Here is a 22,802-nt window from a genome sequence, read left to right on the forward strand (position 1 = left end):
AAGCCACTAGCATTATTTGACTTTGAGTCAAACATTCAATGCAATTCAAAACTTCACACCAATCCAAAATGGTAGGTATGCTATGGAATATGGAAAAGAGAGCCTAAAACAGAGGCAAACCTAACTTGAAAACAAAACGCAACTCAGGAACACAAGAAGCTGAACACAAGAAAGCATCCAAGCACCACAATAAACAATCTTTAAAAATGTATTTTAAAAATATTTCAGCCACCAAGTAAGTTTCCATAAAATAGGAACTATAACAGAACAAGAAAAAACTATCCTAGAAATTAAAAATTTGCTAGCTGAAATTTTTTTTTTTAATCAATGAAATATTAGAAGGTTAAAGGCAAGAAAATCTCCCAGGAAGTAGAACAAGAACATGAAGAAATGGAAATGAATAGAAAAAAACAAAACAGAAAAATCAGAGGCTCTAAGAGATTTAATTTATAACCAGAAAGAGTTCCAGTAAGCTGAAGACTAGCCCAGTTTTTTAAGGAAGAAAATGTCACAGATTCAAAGGAAATAACAGTATATTTCTCAACGGAAAGAACCTAATGAGTAACTAGTAAAAATGATTTTAATAAAAGACTATACTAAGGCATATTATAAAATTCCCCAGGAATGAATAAAGTGATCATTCTAGAGACTCCCAAAGCACAAGCGGGTTACAAACAAAGGATTAGGAATCAGAAAGGCATTAGACTTTTCAACAGCACTGCTGAGAAGTGGAAGAATCAAATCCTTCAGAATTCTGAAGGAAAATGATTTCGATCTAGAATTCTAAGCCTAGATATATTATAAAAACCAAGTGTAAAAGTAGCAAAAATAAATAAATGAAATGAAAGATACATTTTATGCTTTTATTTAGTTGGTTCAGTTCATGTGATGGTAAGTGAATTATCACTTAGTAACAGATATCAGCAAAAGAATAGGAAAGATACACCCATTTGAATGCAGAGTTCCAAAAAATAGTGAGGAGAGATAAGAAAGCCTTCCTCAGGGATCAGTGCAAAGAAATAGAGGAAAACAATAGAATGGGAAAGACTAGAGATCTCTTCAAGAAAATTAGAGATACCAAAGGAACATTTCATGCAAAGATGGGCTCAATAAAGGACAGAAATGGTATGGACCTAACAAAAGCAGAAGATATTAAGAAGAGGTGGCAAGAATACACAGATGAACTATATAAAAAAGATCTTTACGACCCAGATAATCCCGATGGTATGATCACTCACCTAGAGCCAGACATCCTGGAATGTGAAGTCAAGTGGGCCTTAGGAAGCATCACTATGAGCAAAGCTAGTGGAGGTGATGGAATTCCAGTTGAGCTATTTCAAATCCTAAAAGATGATGCTGTGAAAGTGCTGTACACAATATGCCAGCAAATTTGGAAAACTCAGCAGTGGCCACAGGACTGGAAAAGGGCAGTTTTCATTCTAATCCCTAAGAAAGGCAATACCAAAGAATGCTCAAACTACCGCACAATTGCATTCATCTCACATGCTAGTAAAGTAATGCTCAAAATTCTCCAAGCCAGGCTTCAGCAATATGTGAACCATGAACTTTCCGATGTTCAAGCTGGATTTAGAAAAGGCAGAGGAACCAGAGATCAAACTGCCAACATCCGCTGGATCATTGAAAAAGCAAGAGAGTTCCAGAAAAACATCTACTTCTGCTTTATTGACTATGCCAAAGCCTTTGACTGTGTGGATCACCACAAACTGTGGAAAATTCTGAAAGACATGGGAATATCAGACCACCTTCCCTGCCTCTTGAGAAATCTGTATGCAGGTCAGGAAGCAAAGGTTAGAACTGGATGTGGAACAACAGACTGGAAAAGGAGTAGGTCAAGGCTGTATAACATCACCCTGCTTATTTAACTTATATGCAGAGTACAACATGAGAAATGCTGGGCTGGAAGAAACACAAGCTGGAATCAAGATTGCCGGGAGAAGTATCAATAACCTCAGATATGCAGATGACACTACCCTTATGGCAGAAAGTGAAGAAGAACTGAAGAGCCTCTTGATGAAAGTGAGAGAGAGTGAAAAAGTTCGCTTAAAGCTCAACATTTGCCAAGGTCCAGCCCCGGTGGATCCAGGGAATTCGAAGCGGGGAACGGCGTCGGTGAGGGTCAGGAAATAACTGCTTAATTAAACGTTAATTAAGGATATAAAGAGTGGTGAAATAAGGATAGCTCAGTGAGGAAATTCAGTGGAGAAAAGAGGCTGAAATAAGGATAGCTCAGTGAGGAAATTCAGTGGAGAAAAGAGGCTGAATAATTCAGCCAGAAGGTGAGAGAAAGAACGACATGGGGAGACCAAGTTTCCGTGAACAAGGCCCAGACTTTATTTTCCAAAGTAGTTTTTATACCTTAAGTTATGCATAGAGGATAATGGGGGAAGGGGTAGAGTCATGCAGTAAGCCAGGCTTTCTTCCTGCAAACTTATCATATACAAAAGCTTAGGTGATTTGCATCATCTTCTGGCCCAGAGGCCTGTTAACATTTTAAGAAACTTATTTTTCTCTAAAGGTGATTATTCTAAAGTTAGGTGCCACCCTCCAAAAGCATTAGATAAAGTTGCATTCCTACAGGGCAAAGGTGTGGTGGGCTATAACAAGAAAAAGAATTAACTCAAGGGTCCAAGATTACAAACATTAAAGCTACTACTTACACCAATAATATTAATCAATACACTGCCAGGGACACAGCAAGTAAGGGATATGGAGACTTAGCAGCAAACATTGGCCCAACAAGTGAAAAACCCTTCACCAATACAATTTCTAATCAATCTTTTAACTGCTCACAGGAATCTGTATTTAGACAGTTTAGAACATCTCATGCCTCTCACAGTTGGGAGGCTCTGAGCAATCACATGTGGCCGGAAAAAACTATTTAGGCAGGCTAGAGGACTTCCAAAGGAGTTTGTAAGTTGAAACACTATCACACCCAGGAACTTTATTAACTGGAGCTGTAAGTTAATTTTTTTTTTTCAGAGAGAGGTAGTGGGGGACAGCCCCCCGTAAAGTCAGAGATGTAGCTGAGAGCACAAAGCAGAAAGTAGGCAGACTCTGGTTTTGGGGGTAGATGCTTGAGAATTTCCAGGGGGACTCCTGAGGCTCGATCCCGCCTTTGCGTATGCCTAGCCTCCTTCCTCATGACCTTTGCCAGGGGCGGAGCTCCTGCTCCCGGCAAACATTCAGAAAACTAAGATCATGGCATCCGGTCCCATCACTTCATGGCAAATAGATGGGGAAATAGTGGAAACAGTGGCAGACTTTATTTTGGGGGGGCTCCAAAATCACTGCAGATGGTGACTGCAGCCATGAGATTATAAGACATTTACTCCTTGGAAGAAAAGCTATGACCAACCTAGACAGCATATTAAAAAGCAGAGACATTACTTTGCCAACAAAGGTCCATCTAGACAAGGCTATGATTTTTCCAGTAGTCATGTATTGATGTGTGATTTGGACTATAAAGAAAGCTGAGTGGTGAAGAATTGATGCTTTTGAACTGTGGTGTTGCAGAAGGCTCTTGAGAGTCCCTTGGACTGCAAGGAGATCCAACCAGTCTATCCTAAAGGAAATCAGTCCTGAATCTTCATTGGAAGGACTGTTGTTGAAGCTGAAACTCCAATACTTTGGCCACCTGATGTGAAGAGCTGACTCATTTAAAAAGACCCCGATGCTGGGAAAGACTGAAAGTGGGAGGAGAAGGGATGATAGGGGATGAGATGGATGGCATCACCAACTTAATGGACGAGTTTGAGTAAATGCTGGGAGTTGGTGATGGACAGGGAGGCCTGGCGTGCTGCAGTCCGTGGGGTTGCAAAGAGTCAGACATGACTGAGCGACTGAACTGAAGTTTATGATAATCCATTTCAGCAGACCTAGAAAATACTAAGACGCTCCAAATCACACTTTGTGAACCACTGATCAAAATTACCAGCTTCCTGGGTGGCTCAGCAGTAAAGAATCCCCCTGCAATGCAGGAACCGCAGGAGATGCAGGTTTGACCCCTAGGTCAGGAAGATCCCCTGCAGGAGGGCACAACAACTTTCTAGTATTCTTTCAACCTACTTCTCCTGGATCTCCCGCACTGGCAGGAGGGTTACCATCTACCACCAGGGCTACCTGGGAAACCCAAGAAAGGGGATCCCTATTCTATACTCATGACATCAGCCAATATTTAGAAACCTACCAATACTAAGTGTTGGGGAAAATCTGGAGAAACTGGACCTCTCCTATTTTGCTGCTACATACAATTTTAGAGAGAAATCAGTAACACCCAGCAAAATCAAAGACATCCCTACCACTTACAGGTGTTCATAATCTAAATAAACTCTCACTCGTGTGCACAAGGAGACATGCATATAAGGATGTTTGCTGCTGCTACTGCTGCTAAGTCACTTCAGTCGTGTCCAACTCTGTGTGACCCCATAGACAGCAGCCCACCAGGCTCCGCCGTCCCTGGGATTCTCCAGGCAAGAACACAGGAGTGGGTTGCCATTTCCTTCTCCAATGCATGAAAGTGAAAAGTGAAAGTGAAGTCACTCAGTTGTGCCTGACTCTTATCGACCCCATGGACTGGAGCCTACCAGGCTCCTCCGTCCATGGGATTTTCCAGGCAAGAGTACTGGAGTGGGGTGTCATTGCCTTCTCCAATAAGCATGTTTACTGAGAATCATTTGTAATTTAGAAAAATTGGAAATATCCTAATGGCTCATTAGCTGGGTAATGAATAGGGCTTCCCAGAAGATCCTCTGGAGTAGGAAATGGCAACCCACTCCAGTATTCTAGCCTGGAAAATTCCATGGACAGAGGAGCTTCAGCCCATGGGGAGCAGAGTCAGATACAACTGAGCAACTGAACACAAAAGCACAGGGTAATGAATATGTGGGTGTTTATCCATATAACAGAATAGCATACAATATTTTAACATTAACTCTTTGTGCTACCTGTATGAAGATGCACTGAAAGAAAAAAGTAAGTTGTAAATAGACATACATACACATACACATGAGGGGAGAGGGTGAAGATGGAGAACAGGCTCTTTTTATACCATCACTACATATATATGTATCCATAAACAAGATATATATTTTTATTTTCTAAGCTGAAACTCCAATACTTTGGTCACCTGATACGAAGAGCTGACTCATTTGAAAAGACCCTGATGCTGGGAGGGATTGGGGGCAGGAGGACAAAGGGATGACAGAGGATGAGATGGCTGGATGGCATCACCGACTCAATGGATGTGAGTTTGAGTGAACTCCGGGAGTTGGTGATGGACAGGGAGGCCTGGTGTGCTGCAGTTCATGGGGTTGCATAGAGTCGGACACAACTGAGCAACTGAACTGAACTGAACATATATATGTATCCATAGACAATAAACAATATATCATATTTTTTCTTTGTTAAAACAAAATAAAAATACATGTTTATAAATATATATACGCAATAAATATCATTTTTTGTTTTAACAAAAATATGACATGTTTATGGATACCTACATATAGAAGAAACAATATATTTTTTGTTAAAGCAAAACAAAGGATATATAATTATGGATACATATACATGTTTCTGGCATAAAAATATACTATGTAAATGATATACACCAATTGCAGGATATTAGTCAATGCTGAAGAGAAAAAAAAATAAGGGGAAGGGATTTCATATCTAATATTTCTTTCAAAAATGGGGGGCAGGGCAAAGAGATGTCTGAAGCAAATATAGTGTAAGGTTAACATTTGTTAAATGCATGCCTGATACATATTTTCTATACTTTAAGTTTGAAGTTTTCAAAATTAAAACTTTTAGGTTAAAAAGTGCATTAAAATACACAGCAACCAATTGTAACACGTGGTCTTTATTTGCATACTGAGTCCAAAAAATAAGCGGGAAAAAGGACACACGCACTACATTTATAAAACAATTGGAAATTTAAATAGACTGTATGTTGATATTATGGAATTTGGGATAATTTTTCCCAGGTGTGATAACAGTTTAAAAAAAGAGAGCCTTATCTTTTAGAGATATATACTGAAATGTTATGTATCAGTAAATGTTTACAGATGATGTTTAGAATTTGCTTCAAAATAGTACAAGGTGTGTGTGGTTGGAGGGTGGGGTTGGTGGGCAGGAATCTAGATAAAACACGACTGGCCCATATGTTTCTAATTTTTTGAAGTCAGGTGATGGTACATGAGTATCTCTGCTTAATTTTGTACACGTTTGAAATCATCCATATGTTCAGGTGGACAAGAAATATGTCAAGCTCAAATTTTAAATCAAAACAAATTAAGTTGTCCCAACCTCAGAGTCCATGTTAAGAAGCAGGGACAGCTTTTTAAGACTGTGCTAAATTAAACATGTAGGTCTCTAGCTACCCGGACAGGGCAGTATTTTCATGGCACTGAATTCCTCTTAAGGATGTAGAGACCAGGGACTCCTAAGTACCATGGCAATAAAACTGGAAACTGCTTCAGGACCCTACTCACACTGAAAGACTTATGCCTCTCATTTTGCTGAAAGAAGACTGAATTCATTTCTCTGCCAGGTGAATAATGCAGGAAGTCAACCTAGGAATTTTAAAGCTGCATTTACTTCTTACTGGTTCAGTAGAGGGAAAAGCAGCTGTTAAAATTCTTAAGCAAACAAGATCCAGTGTTCTTCTTTAAACCAGAAGGCAAGCAGGTAGAGCAAACACACCCAAGCTAATTAGTTCTACTTAGTTCTTAATAATTATGTTATTACCAGACTTTTAAAAAATGGCACCCAATTCTTTAAAGATATACAAATGAGTGTATTTTTCTCTTGATCAACCACAAAATTATGCGATGTCAAAGAACTTACATGCCTTTTCGTGTTCTAAGAAATTGGTATTTACAGTTTTCAGAGCAACATAAAATTTTCTTTTTAAAATTGAAAAACACTTCATAATTCTTATCTGTTTGAAACATTTGCTGAGAAATCAAACCCTGAAATATCTTTTCCAACTGCAGCCTTGAATTAATGTCACTCAAAATGATTATAATTTTAAAAGTATTACATAATATATAGGAAATGTTTTGTTCAATGTAAATTTTCACATTAGCATTCTTTTCATATTTAATGTTTGCAATCTGAGCAAAGACTGCTATATTACATTTCTGGAAATTAAATACTTTTAGAAATTGTACCATTAGTGAAGTCGATGATAGTCTGAAGGCAAAGGCAGGCAAAAAAAAGAGGCAAAATCAGGACTTTACTAAAACAGGAATCAAATGAGAAGATACATCACTAGATAAAACCACTTTACGCCCTGGAGCCATCTCTTCCTAGAGGAGATGATTTTATATATTATCTTATGATACAATATCACGTGGAGCTATTCTAGATGTTAATACTTGCGCTTCCCGAAACATGACCTGTGACTCACACTGGAGCCTGAGAAACTCATTTCCTTTTATACTGAAGTGGCTTGCCATTTCCTACTCCAAGGTATCTTCCGGACCCAGGGATAGAACCCATGTCTGTCTCCTGCACTGGCAGGCGGGTTCTGTACCACTAGTGCCACCTGGAAAGCCCTGATCATCTACCAGGTGACACAAATTCCCAAGTTTGCACTCTATCCTCTCCTTTTAGACAGAGCTCTTTCTTCTGTAAACAACTCTTTCAAAGGAGGAGTCACAGAATTAACATGTAATTTAACGTCTCTTCAGTGGAATCAGCCACCAACAGCAAAGAGCAAGCAGCCTCAGTGATGCCGTGGCCAACGGCCCCAGCTCCTTCCAGACCAGTAAGGGTCACTGGGCACACTGCCCTCAGAAAGCCTATTACTTCACAGAGAACTACGAAAGAGGCTAATGAACACTCTCCACAGGCAAACACCACTTCAGAGACCTTCCCAAGAGAGCACTTTCAGGTGGGTGGCCAGGACAGGCATTGGAGCAAAGACAGAACTGGAACTGAGCCTCGCTGCTGAGAATGTCAAGAGGAAGGGGTGGCCTCAGGTGGAGGTATTCCAGGTAGAGCTCTCTCCTATTGCAAAGGAAATGCTGGATGCTATTAAAAAAAAGAGAGAGAGGGCTGTTTGGTCTGGTGGTATTGTGAGTTTGTGCAGGTAAATCAAAGAGGTGGGCTGGGCTGGAAGAGTAGGTTGTGAAAGGTTTTGAATGGGAGTGCTGGGAGTTTTAACTTTGGGAGGTAATTTGGCAGCTGCTGGTGATGAGCATCCTTCTATGGTCCCGTGTCCACACGTGGCTTCACCTGCACATGTAGGTCTACGGCAGGGTCAAAGGGAGCTGTTATTCCCCATTTTTTGTCTGCTTGGAATAAGCCCACAGTTAGCCAGTTTCCATCTCTCTGATGGACAAAGCATTAATTTTCTTTTTCCGTTAGTAGAGGGTGTGCCAGGCAGCAAACTGTTTTGAGCTTCTTGTCCACTCACCCTTCAATCGACACTGAGCGCCTAATCTGTGCCCTGCACTGGGTCCAAAAGCAGCGAAACCAAGTTGAACGCGACTTTGTCTCAGCACCCGAGAAGTTTATAGTCCATTCAGTCGCTTTGAAAACTGTTTCAGTTTCTTAAGAGCTAAAGAGGCACTATTCTAGGAGGAATTCTACTCATTCCAAGAGAAATGAAAACATAATTCACAAAAAGCCTTGTACAAGACTCTTTACCGCAGCTTTATTCATAAGTGCCAAAAACTAGAAATAAGCCAGGTATCCGTCCACAGAAGACTGGATAAGTAATTGTGATACAATCATCTAAGCAAGATTCCTCAGTAATACAAAGGAACCAACTATGGACTCAGGCAACGGCATGGATGTATCTCAAAAACAGTATGTTGAGTAAAAAAAAAAACCTAGACACACAAAGGTACATAGTATTTGATTCCATTTCATTCTAGAATAAGCAAAGTTAACCTGCATTTGATGGAAAGCAGATGAGTAGCTGCTTCTGGGAGGGAGGGTTGGTTAGTAAGAAGAATAAGGGAGCTTTCTAGAATGATGGTGGTATTCTGTGCCTTGACATTCTTTCCACAAAAATGAATAATAGAGTTAATGCCAGAGCATTTGATGTAAGTAAATGTCTCAAACAAACAATATACAGCAACTTAGAGTCCAAAGGGAAAACACGTGACACAATGTGGTGGAAAGTAATACAAGGATCTACTGGACACTACAGAATCGCAAGGTGCACTCCCAACCCAGAAGGGGAAGGTCTGGGTAGACATTTGGAAAAAAGTGCCCCTGGAGCTGGGTGTTGAAAGATGAACAAGAGTTTACCAGGTTGGGAATAAAGGGTGGAAGAGAGGATATTCCTGACAGAGGAAAGATATACAAAAGCAGGGGGGTCTTTCACGTAAGTGGAGGAACTTCCTACGGCTGGACCACAGAGAGGAGGGACAGAGCAGCATGCGATGAGACAGCGAGTTCAGAGTCAGAGCAGGCCTTCAGGCCCAAACACGTAACCTCCTGGGCTTCATCAGCGATGACTAATTTCAGCACATGGTATGTGTGAATAAGTCCAAGAAATGTGACCCAAAAAAGACCTAAGTACTGGACACAAGCCCTTATTCGCAGGCCCAAATGCTTGCCTCGGGGCTAAACAAAGCTACATCTTATATTCATTGTGCTGAATTGGGTATTCAAAAGACAGCCCACGTGGTAAATCATGTCGGGATATGTTGTTTGGATTTCAATTGTTCCTACGGGGGGAAAAAAATGAAGGGTGTGCTATGTACATTGAATTTATTTCAACACCCACTTACATCACTGTTATTTTTTTTCCCCCTAGTGTATTTTAAGAAATAGTAGCCCTGCAAGATTCTGGGCTGGAGAAGAGGATGTTGTGGTTAAATAGGTTTGGGAAGTGCCACTTTTGGAGATTCACAGTACATATGAGCACAATGAAAGTTTTGAAGAAGTTGTTTAGTCTCCAAACCACCACTTCCCAGTATCATCTGATTATGGGAACTTTCTATGGAACATTTTTTGAGAAGTGTCTGTTTAGATAAGACTCAAACGAGACATAATATGTCCTTCCGGTCCCCAGAGCAGCTATTTTGGAAGTAACCTAGTGGCTGAAATGACTGATCGCTCTTCCTAATGATTTATTCTTCCTTTAACACAAGCTAAAAGATAACAGTGACAATAACTATGTCTACTGAAAATACCTTTTCTCTACTGAGAACTTCCAAAGTGCTCAGAATTCTACATGTTTGGTCTTATAAAATCCTCCTACAAAGCAGATAGTATCAAAAGTCCAATTTAATAGATGAAGACACTGAAACAGACCAAGTTTAAACACTTGCTTAGGTTTTCACAGGTGGTAAATGACAGAGCTGGAATCTAACCCAGGCCTGCTATCTTCACTCTGCCACTCAGCTCCATTGTTCAATATTAATCAAGTTTATTCCTTCATGCATTCACTTGTTAATCATTCATTTATTCATTCATTCAAACCCCTCATTTAACAGTGAAGTACCAGAAACCGTACCTTAAGTTCATTACATTGGAAGAGTATCATTTTAGTCTAGTTTTTGCTGAAACTCGGTTTAGGAAGTGGGAGAAGGAAGATTTTTATCTTTTCATCTCTGATGATAGACAACTACACATCACCTACTCTCCTGATATGAATGTATGTCTCGTCTTGATCGTTGTGGTCAAAAATGATATTGCTAGACAGGTTTCCACACTAGCATTTTTTTTCTGGGTCTAGGTTACATCAGTCATTTAATTAAGCCCTTCATGAAATACATTTTCTGAAATTTTCCTGAACACATTCTCAAAGTTAGCCAATAATCTAAAACAATAATCATCATCATCATCATCTCTAAAAACTATCCACCATTTCTATGTATTAATATCTCTATCTCTTATCTGAAGAGGAAATATTTTAATCTGAAGATGAAATAGTTTATCTCACTGGCAGTAATATATGCAAAAACTCCTCCATAGTCTTATTAGGAGCAACGCTAACTTCTTTGAGTAGGATCATTTTAACATGATTTTTCCCAGTACTTCACTTACACAGTTCAGATTTAAGCTTTTCTCCCATGTCCATACCCAGCTCAGAGCACAGGGAGCTCATTAAAGACAAATGCAGTATCTGATCTTTCACAATGCTTTACCTCGGGCTGCTTGTTCAGCATAAAATAACAAAATTAAAAGAAAAATCTTTGCAGGTAGTTGAGTGGAGCACCCTAAAAGGCAGCCAGACACGCCTTCTCCCTTGCAGTCCTGCTGCGTTCTCCTTTCAAGAGGGATGGGGTTCAGTTCACAATCCTCGGGGACACACCAGTGTGTGACCGTACTTCCTCACACTGGAGCCCAGATGCAGGACAGGGCCTCCTGACTACACACTGACTAACAGACCATCACATTTTGGCCCAAACGATCCTTATGCTTTCTCCTTCCAATTTATGTGCCAGTGAAAAGTAGTCTGCACATGCAAAACTTTGTGGGTATATTTTAGAGCTCATGCTAAACAGAAGCATCAAGCACCTAAAAATACAATATGAGCTCTGCTTTGTGTATAATCTATCACGCCAATCTGGATACATTTACAAGTAATCAAAAATAGGATGACTTTTTTTGGTAGGAATAAATTCATCAAGTCAGAAGTTGAATGTACTCACTGGAAGTGATATAGCTCTAAAAGGCTTTAGCTTCTTAAAAGAAGGTCCCATTTTAATCAGATGGAATATACATTAAGAATTACACAATTCCATATTCTTGTTATAAGAACATCCCCAAAACAAAGCCATATGGAAACAAGTCAAGAAAACACAACCTATATCTATCCAAGAGTTTAGGCTTATATAATTTTAAGAATATTTAATGGCTCCATATTTACTATGCTAAAATAAGAAAAAAGATTCAGCATAGCCCAACTTCACGGGTGCGTCTGAAATGACAAGAATACAAGCCTAAGATACTAAACACCCAGATTCCAGAAGTTTTTGGCAAAGCCAAGTATGTAAAGTCTCTTTCTCCGTGACTTCTAATATCTCACCATCCCATCTTCTGCCATCTGCCTCTAGCAAATGTCAGTGCATCCCCAGGATGAAAACATGCTTCCTTTCTGAATCATCCCCTATAATACTCTAAAAAATACAACCTATTACAATTGAGCATGATTGCCCAGAATTCAGGGAAAATAACCAAACTCATAGTTTTTTCCAGCAATCCAGAAGAACTAATATTGTAGAGCAATTGTCCTGCAATAATTGTGTTTTTTCTATTAAAAAAAAAAGAATCCCACCCATCTAAATGACTGGTCTAAACTGAACCCTTACAGACTCCTAAACCGACACCCCAAACCGTCTTTGAGAGACAGCAATCAAAATTCAGAACCTACAAGGGAGTACTGAGGCTTCTGAGGACATGTTAGAAAACAGAGCATTAAAATCACCTCCTGATTTGGAGTTTCGCGTGGAGAGGGCTTTGAGCATAGAGTTCCTCTTTTTGTTGCTGGCGGATTTATGAGACTCTTACAGCGCAAGGCCCTTACTGCAGTGTTACAACATCCTGTGTGATTAATTGATTGCAAATCACTGCACAGGGTGCCAAGATCACTGGTAGGAAGCAGGTCATTAAATAAAATTAAAGCTCTGCCAATGTTTTGCTTGTAAATGCTTCTTCCAATGCCTTACAGCAACAGTCCTTACAAAAGGACCTCAATACACCTGAGCAGTAGAGTCTCCTGTATTTTTTGGCAGATGATTCAAATATTCTATAATTAATCCCAACATTCAGCATGTTATGTTTTAGGAAGAAAAAGCTGTAGTGTATAATGGAATTTGCACAAAGAGAACTATGGAAAAGACAGCGATGGAAGAGTCACCATGAAAATAATTAAATTTGCACAGTCTCACTGTGAAATTATTTAGCAAAAAGGCTCAGAGTCCTATCCTACAGAACTGGGAACCTCTGCAAGACCACAGTTTTCCTTAGGTAAGCCTTCAAACCAAGCATTAACATTTCAAACTAAACTGAATTAATATCTTGCTTAGGATGAGAACGGGTACCCCGGCCCCTTCTCTAAACAAACTCTACAGTGATTTACCATGGCAAATCAGCATCGCCACAGATTAAAACCCAGCCTTGGCTTATTTATCATCTGGCTCAAAGTCTGAGCAGAACAACAGGACAAGACTTCACCCCCTCAGCCAGCTGTTTCTGGAAACTGACTAGCTGAGAACACATAGGTGCCTTTCTATGTGTTCTCAGTCTGTCTGGGGCACAGCAAATGGATATATTTCTTAAGATGTGATCATATTTAATTTTAAGATTACTACAACATTCAGAAAACGAAGATCATGGCATCTGGTCCCACCACTTCATGGGAAATAGATGGGGAAACAGTGGAAACAGTGTCAGACTTTATTTTTCTGGGCTCCAAAATCATTACAGATGGTGACTGCAGGCATGAAATTAAAAGACGCTTACTCCTTGGAAGGAAAGTTATGACCAACCTAGATAGCATATTCAAAAGCAGAGACATTACTTTGCCAACAAAGGTTCGTCTAGTCAAGGCTATGTTTTTTCCTGTGGTCACGTATGGATGTGAGAGTTGGACTGTGAAGAAGGCTGAACGCCGAAGAATTGATGCTTTTGAACTGTGGTGTTGGAGAAGACTCTTGAAAGTCCCTTGGACTGCAAGGAGATCCAACCAGTCCATTCTGAAGGAGATCAGCCCTGGGATATCTTTGGAAGAAATGATGCTGAAGCTTAAACTCCAGTCCTTTGGCCACCTCATGCGAAGAGTTGACTCACTGGAAAACTCTGATGCTGGGAGGGATGGGGAGCAAGAGGAGAAGGGGACGACAGAGGATGAGATGGCTGGATGGCATCACCGACTCAATGGACGTGAGTTTGAGTGAACTCCAGGAGTTGGTGATGGACAGGGAGGCCTGGCGTGCTGCAATTCATGGGGTTGCAAAGAGTCAGACACGACTGAGCGACTGTTCTGATCTGATAATAAATATGTGATCTTTCAGGCAATATTTTAAAGCTGACGAGCAGAAGGTGGTGGTAGGGAAACTGGTTCACATTCTAGGAGTGTACTTAACGAAATAAACACTAATGGCTTTGCCTGGGGAGATACACTGGACTGTTAAACAGGATTTAGCAGAAGGAAAAAGGTTTAAGAAAGTGTTTCACTGATGCTGAGCTAGCTGCCCATGTTTAATTTACTGGTGTTCGAGCTACTTTATGGTTAAAAAGAAATACCCCAGTGAACAGATAGGCTGACTAATTGTTACTGACATAACAATTCAATGCAAAATTGTTTACATGCCGTCTTTCTAAAATGACAGGGATGAATTCAGTTCCACTTGTTTAGAATAAATTAAGGCATTTATGGAGAAGATGTTTTAACTTTTTGAGCTTTCATTTGCTACACATATTCATCTGGGGCTATACGTACAATATTCTAAAAGGAAAAAGGAAAAGATGTTCTCCAGAGTTGAACAGAGTACCTATATCAAACTCAAAAGTGAGACTATACATTCGAAGACAAATTTATTTCAACATTAATGAAGAAAAAAAGTTGTTCAGTAGCTCAGTTGTGTCCAAATCTTTGCAACCCCATGGACTGCACCTAGCCAGGCTTCGCTGTCCTTCACCATGTCCCGGACTTGGTATTAGTTAAAGTGTGCCACTTAGCATCCAGAAAAGTATTTAAGGCAAGCAATCATATAGTTATCCTGACATTTTAAAAATGCCATCTTACATACACCCACCTGACAAAAGTTTTCAAACTCACTCAATCCAGGCAGCTATCCTGAAGCACTTGTCTAGTCCGTCTGTATTAACTACCATCACACCTCACACGTCTGCTGTCTTTCCTCAACATCTCTCAATGCCTCAGTCAAGCCAAACGTTGCTTTCATTTCTGCTAAAGAGTGTGGATCTTGACTCCTTCATTCACGTCATGCCAAACAGTGTGCTTGGTGCCTATGATGGAGCAATTAACAAAGGAGGTACATGGAGTTCCCCGAGCCCTTGAAGCTTCTACAGCGAGGCAGGCAGTCCTTACATAAATGATTACTGCTGCTGCTGCTAAGTCGACTCTGTGCGACACCATAGTCGGCAGCCCACCAGGCTCCCCCGTCCCTGGGATTCTCCAGGCAAGAACACTGGAGTGGGCTGCCGTCTCCTTCTCCAATGCATGAAAGTGAAAAGAGAAAGTGAAGTCGCTCAGTCGTGTCCGACTCTTAGAGACCCCGTGGACTGCAGCCCACCAGGCTCCTCCATCCATGGGATTCTCCAGGCAAGAGTACTGCAGTGGGGTGCCATTGCCTTTCTCTAATAAATGATTACACATGTCTTTGATTCAAATTATGAGAAGTGCTAATAAGGGGTGCTTCCTGGTGATTCTGAGCCTTGATTTTTCTCAGTTTATCCAGGACTAACAACAACAAATCAATTCAGGATAACTGAACTCAAAAAGAAATTAAGGTCATAAACCAGAACACGATTTTTAAATTTAAAAGGGAAAATGATTTAAACCATAATATTCCTATTGGGCATTCTTAACATTTTCTTTCTGGGCGGAAAGCCTATTCAGGGAACTCAATTATTACTATAAATTCTCCTGGGGATATATTGATGTAATGCAACCATTTATATAATGCAGCCAGTGAGGGTTGGGTGTTCTGTAGATATGGAAGCTCTGCATCCCAAATTGAGATGTTCAGTCTTGTTGCCAAATGTCTCTTACATTTGGTTTTGAAAACATGGCTGACTGATGTAACTTCTTTCTCTACAGAGAGGAACAAAGGGAAACAAAATGCTGTGACTTTTCCCTAAGACAGTTCTGGTAATAAACTAACAAACAATATGGAAGAGGAGCTAACCCTTTATAGCCTATTATATTTCCATTCTGAGTAAAAACTTCCCCAATTTACATTTTAAAAAATTGTATTTGAAACTACTGGCTTCCTACTGTCATTCAGGAAAGTAAAGTGTTAGTTGCTCAGCTGTGTCCAACTCTTTGTGACCGCATGGACTGTAGCCTGCCAGGCTCCTCTGTCCATGGAGTTCTGCAGGCAAGAATACTGGAGTTGGTAGCCATTCCCTCCTTCCAGGGATCTTCCTGATCCAAGGATTGAACCCAGGTCTCCTGTATTGCAAGCAGATCCTTTACATCTGAGCCACCAAGAGACATTTTCATTTCTATCAGCAGCCACCTCTGAACCACAATTACAATGAATTCTTTCTGCCAGGTGGGGATAAAGCTGAAGTTCAGTGGACCCAGAACATGCTTGGCACTTTTTTTTAAGTTCTGCTAACACTTCTCTTTTGTACAAATGAGGAATTAAGGCTTAGGAATCACCCAGCAGGCATAGGAGCCTGAGTTAACATTTGAACTGGGGTTCTTTAACATCAAGCCCAGCACTGAGGTTGGCAGTTCAGGGAAAGCTAACAGGATGGCTGCTTCGGAACCACCTAAGAAGAACATTAGAAATACAGATTTGCAGGCCCATTCAAGTCCGACCAAATCAGAATGTCTGAGCAGAAGGAATGCATTCCTCTGTTTTATTGCTCTCTTGCAGAAACTGTTAGAACCATGGTTCTAGCAGCCAACCCCACCCATGGCATCTCATTTCTCATAAGCCTCATAGTTAGAGGGGGCCCTCCTCAACACCATCACAGGATTTAAGGAGTTGGAGTTGGGGGAAAAGTCTCCCTGGGTTTCAATCCATTGGCCTTAATTCCATCCAGTACACTTAACCCCATTTTTCCAAATTCATCTGCTCACAGGGACTGAATGAATAGAAAGTGAAAAGGAAAAGTTGTCTTTGAAAAACAGAGACAGCAACCACCAACACACAAGGTTTTTGTAAAGGACATATGAGATCATGAATTCAACTGCGTTTTAAATGCCATGAAGTGCCATGTAAGATTATACTACTAATTTCAACGGACTAATTTCAAGCCAGGAGGAATATAACCTCCTCAATCTAAGTGAAAACGATAAAACAAGTTAGACTATCTATTTTTTACAAATAAAATTTTACTAGAACACAGTTTATCTCATTCTTAATGTATTTTCTATGACTGATTTTGAGCTACAGAGGCAGAGTTGACTATATGCAACAAAGACTAATGGCCTGAAAAAGACCCAAGCATTCACTATGTGGTCCTGTAAGGCAAAGTCTGCCACCCACACTGAACCAGATGGTCACATTTTTCTTGGGTAAACACGAAACATCAGTCCTTAGTGGAACACCCAACGTCTTAAGTAAGCCCTAAAAATGAAATTTTCATGGTTGGATGGATAGGGATGAGGGAGTAGACAGTCCCCAGATTGGGATTTGTGAAAAGTGTGATGCTTTCTCTGCCCAGTTTGGATCACTGTCCCAGGAGTCACAGAGACAGACAGGAGCAGGCCTTATCCTACAGGCCGGTTTGGTACAAAATTGATTACAAACTTTCCTTCCAAACCCAACCCTTAATCACTTTGAGAATAAAGCCACACTGTACTACAGAGGTCAAATATGCAAGCCATAGACCACAAACTTGTGTCTGCACATAAATGTATGTATGTAGATACATGTGGGGTGTTCTTTTATTTCAGCTAAGGATGACCCAAGGTCAGGCCTAACCCCTGGAATCCTTCACACAGAGTAGGCTCCCACTTCAGCAGCTTGTTCAAACCAGCCTGGAACCTCAGCGGGGAAGAACAGACAGCCCCACGGCTGGCTGGCTGCCTGGGAACCCACCCACCTGCTGGTTTCGATCTCCTGCTGTGTGCTGGGCTCTGCTCACTGCAGCGGGATGGCCCTGGCCCAGATGGCTCACGCAGCCAACTTGCCCCCAGAGAACTATGCAATCAGGAAGCTGGCAGCCAGCACCCACGGCTCACCAGGCTCTAGAGGCAAATGGCATGTTTCCCATTCCTGGTACAAAATCCGCAGAAGGCGAAAGTCAATCACCTCCACCCATCAGTGAGGAAGATTAAAATTAAGCCTTTGAGCCCAGCTGTTTATACTCTTGTCATGACACAGATGACCGAGAGCAAGCAGTATTATGGTTTCCCTTAAAATGTTAACCAAAGTGATAGCCAAGATTCTAGAAAAAAAGATACAGAGTTGATCAATAATTTCCCAGTTTTGACCTCTATGAACTCTCATAGATATAGATATAATAATTTCATGCCATATGAATATTCTCAACCCTTCAGATTTGGTTTTATTTAAGCAATTCAAAATAAAGGCATCTGATTCTCTCCCAATCACAGAGAGAGTTCAAAATTCCCAAAGCTATTTAATTAAGGTCTAGGTTTGGAAGAATATCCTAATGAATTTATAGACATCTTTTGCCCTAATTTCTGTGTTGAAGGAAATGGCAACCCACTCCAGTACTCTTGCCTGGAGAATCCCATGGACAGAGGAGTCTGGTGGGCTACAGTCCATGGGGTTGCAAAGAGTGAGACAGGACTGAGCAACACTTTCACCTTCACTGTGTTGACAGAGGCTTGATAGCACATACCTATATCTATAAAGAATATAGATATTTATCACAATTTTATTATTTTGCATTTTTAAAAATTTCTCTTTTTTTTAAGTTCATACTGTAGTTAAATTACAATTCAACTTTGGTATTTTTTTTTTTAATTAAAGTTTCATGGCGCCTAAAAATAGCAAAGAGAAAATAATAATTTATCCTGTGTTAAGGGCAGAATTGTATCCCCCTCCACAAATTCAGATATTGAAGTCCTAACCCCCAATGCCTCAAAATGCATTTGAAGATAGAGCCTTCAAAGAAGTAAATGAGTCAGGTCACTAACGTATGCCCTGATCCAACATGGCTGATGTCCTTTAAGATGAAATTTGAACACAGATTTGTACAGAGGGAAGACTATGTGAAGGCAGGGAGAAGACAACCCTCTTATAAGCCAAGAGAGGCCTTGGAAAAACAAATCCTGCCAACATCTTGATCTTGGACTTCCAGCCTCCAGAAGTGCAAGCAAAGAAACTTCTCTTTGAGCTACCCAATCTGTGGTGCTTTATTCTGTCAGCTGTTGCTGCTGCTGCTGCTAAGTCGCTTCAGTTGTGTCCGACTCTGTGCGACCCCATAGACGGCAGCCCACCAGGCTCCCCCGTCCCTGGGATTCTCCAGGCAAGAACACTGGAGTGGGTTGCCATTTCCTTCTCCAGTGCAGGAAAGTGAAAAGTGAAAGTGAAGTCGCTCAGTCGTGTCCGACTCTTCGCGACCCCACGGACTGCAGCCCATCAGGCTCCTCCATCCATGGGATTTTCCAGGCAAGAATACTGGAGTGGGGTGCCATCGCCTTCTCCATTATTCTGTCAGCTCTAGCGAACTAATACATCCACCTTTTCAAATACCTCTTTGTCACTGAAGTTTATACTATCTAGTGCCAGGTTCAGGCTGATGGGAAATCGCCTGTAGGTCTTTGGCAAAAGCTTCTTTTCACACAGAATACACAAATAAGGTACCCATTTCTGAATTACAGAATATTTTTTAAATGTTAGAAATTATCACCTACTCACTTCTTAAAGACTATTAAATACTAACTACAGCATAGCTTTTATTTGGAAATTTTCTATTATATTTCCATATGTCAGAAAAAAAAAGTCACTGAAAGCTTAACACAGCTGTGTTTAAAAAAAATATGACAACACTGCCAAGACGAAATATTCTGAATACAATGCTTTGAATCTGAAAATATTTTGATGGGCACTAAATTCTAACATGTAGTAAAGGGAAACACTCTTCTGGAATTCAAACTTAATAAAGTTATTCTTTTTCCAAAGTCAACTATGTGACTAATGCCTGAAATCTGGTTCTCAATTTAAGTTTTATCATACACATTATAGAAAAATTATGATTTGCTGAAAAGGAATTTTTCGGTAACCTGCAAATATTGAGGTACAGATAAAAATATAACTGAAAGGGGAGACTAAGAATATTTCAGATTAATTATCATACCATATTTTCTCTGTTGATTAATGGAAAAGGCAAATATAAACTATGGGCTTTCCAGGTGGCTCAGTGGTAAAGAATCTGCCTGCCAATGCAGGTGCAGCAGGAGACATGGGTTTGATCCCTGGGTCAGGAAGAGCCCCTGGAGGAGGAAATGGCAACCCACTCCAGTATTCTTGCTTGGGAAATCTCATGGAGAGAGGAGCCTGGTGGCTACAGTCCACTGGGTTGCAAAGAGTGGGAACAACTTAGTGACTAAACAACAACTATAAACTAACAGAGACGCTGAGTAAATAGTTTTGGAATTCTAAAACTGGAAAAAAAACGGCACAGAAAGAAGGTGGGTTTTGCTGATTTTTGCCTTTAAGAAGAGTAATACAGTTAAGCATTTCATGGGGCCATTTATATAGCAATTGCCCTATAGGGACTACACTGTTTAAAGAAATTCAAATTTTCTGGAGTCTTGCCTAGTGTCCCTCAGAAGAGTGCGGATTACGTTCATAAGCCAAGCATCTCTTCGACTATAAATAAAATCAAATACCAATTTGAATTTAATGTTAAAACATCAAGAATTTTGTTCATGAGACAACTTCCAAAACTGAAAAGTAACGCTCTTTATAAAGCATTACCTTAAAAAATGTTTACCAGTAACACAGGGCTATTGTTAGGGAACACTGGAGACACAAACGATCCTTAAGAAAATGTGTCCGATAGGGAACAATGTGAAGCTAAAGGGTATTCATGAAATCTGAAAATCCGCAGAACTCATGCAAGCATTGACCACCACAATCCAAATGATTTAGAAATATTTTCCAAATGGTAATATTAAAAAAAAGAAGGAAGGAACAAAAGCAATGACAACCACAAAGAACTAGGCCTTCAGCATTAATATCCTGCCAAGACATTACAACAGGATTTATTCTAGTTCTACTCCAGCTTCTTTTAAAAGGAGAATTTAAAACAGCACTCCAGACATTAGCAACATACAATGTAGCAGCTCAGCGCGTGCGCTCTAGAACCCGTCTTCCCAGTGCATCTCCAACTCTGCTATTTACCAGCTACTGGCCTTGGACAGATCACTGAGCCTCTCTTGCTTCCATTTCCCCCTCAAATGGAGACAATAACAGAGTCATCTCAGGGGGTGGTTGCTAGTACTAAGTGGATTTCTCCACACAAAACCTTAGCACAGGGCTTCAGATTGGGTTAAGTGTCCTGTAACTGTCACCGGTGGAAGTAATGATGAAGACACCGAAAAATCAGTGGCAAGCAGAACACAAAGAGCACAGGAAAACGTCTGATGAGGTCGGCTTGAGCGACCAAAATGAAAATTCCAATCTGGGCCACAGCTAAACGTGTTCAGGAGTTTTATTTACACCCATTGTTCTTGCACTACGTTTACTGTTCCCCAAATTCACAAATTCACGTTTCCACTGACCTGAGCTGCTCTCAGGCACCCAACACAAGATCAGACAAAAGAGCAAATGATTCTTTAGGGAGTTGCCTGAAAATAGCCCACTGATGACATCAAACCACAGTTAAATGCACGTTTAACACAAACACCAGCCAAGAACATGAGAGGCAAATTCCGTCAGTGAGAGCAGTGGTCCCTGATGGCCACTCACCCCACGATAGAGCAGCAAGTGTGAAAGCGGGGGACGCCGACACAGCACTGTCCTGGATCCCAGCATGTGGACTGGCCCCTCTCCACCAGTACAGCCTGGACTGATTTCTTCCAGCTTCCCCCCGCCCCGCTTCCCCCTTCCTGCCCCCTCCAAAGGCATGCAAGGAAAGCCCAGAAAAAGTCCAGTGAAGACCACCATCAGCGGCTTATTTTGAGCTACTTTCGATTCTGAGAACCGTGAAAGCTCTGGAATGGCTCGAACAATTTTATCTGGCCCTGACAACCCTCTTAAGAGTATCTATCCAATTTTCATTCCACTTGCCTATCACCTCCTCCTAATCTCTGACTTTATTTTCTATCCTCCAGAAACTGCTTATCATGCTTAAGTAAACCAACATAAATAGAGTTTTTTTGACTAGTTGCAAAACTCCAATGCTTAACAGCCCACACTGCATTTCTGATCTAATCCTTCCTGCACACACCAGGATGCTCCCGAGAGAGGAAGGCCAGAGTTGATTTTGCTCTATCAATGTTCTGACTGTCCTTGGCCTATACTGGACACAATATCTGAAGCAGAAGCGCATTTTCTCAGCCTTTTCCTTGGCTATATTTAATTCCTTACATGTGGAGACACTGGGTTTTGTATATAATCACTGTTTATTTCCTTAGTACATGTTCTATCTCCTGCAAGCAGGCAGCCAAATGTTTAAAAGCTTTCTACTTTAAAGCACAACTCAACAGAAAAAGATGGGAGATACAGAAAAAGTAGGAATACATATTTCAAACAAAAGCAGAATGTGGTTTAACTCAAACTGAGTTTCTGAATTATCCCAAAGCTGGCATGCAAAACCACACTGACAACACAGAAAGCGCTGCAGATAGCAACTTAATGAATGCACACAGCAAAGCAACCGCACCAGGAGAAGGCACTCTGCAGCATGGTCTCTACAACATTAGAGCTGCAAGATAGTATATTCGAGGGGTTACATTTTCTACATTCGGCCCCTGTTTTAGATCTCAATTCACTATTCCATTTTTTTTCCTTTTGTTTAAAGAATATTTGAAATGATAAAAAAAACTACTTCATTCTCTTATATGTTGACAAGAAACGTTACAGCAGTGACCGAATAATGTAAAGAATTATCCACTGCGAAGAATTAATACAATTTGGGTTAGTAATAGACATACCTCCGGACAGTGTCAGAATTATTACTCCCTAATTCCAAGA

At 40.7% G+C, this 22,802-nt stretch overlaps 1 protein-coding gene across 11 annotated transcripts in view; it reads right to left on the reverse strand.

The window, feature by feature from the left end:
- Positions 1-22,802, reverse strand: part of ARHGEF28 (Rho guanine nucleotide exchange factor 28) — a 343,837-nt gene that overhangs the window by 10,955 nt on the left and 310,080 nt on the right. The window lies entirely within an intron of this gene.

Source organism: Bos indicus, chromosome 20 (genome assembly GCF_029378745.1).
Source record: "Bos indicus isolate NIAB-ARS_2022 breed Sahiwal x Tharparkar chromosome 20, NIAB-ARS_B.indTharparkar_mat_pri_1.0, whole genome shotgun sequence".
NCBI lineage: Eukaryota > Metazoa > Chordata > Mammalia > Artiodactyla > Bovidae > Bos > Bos indicus.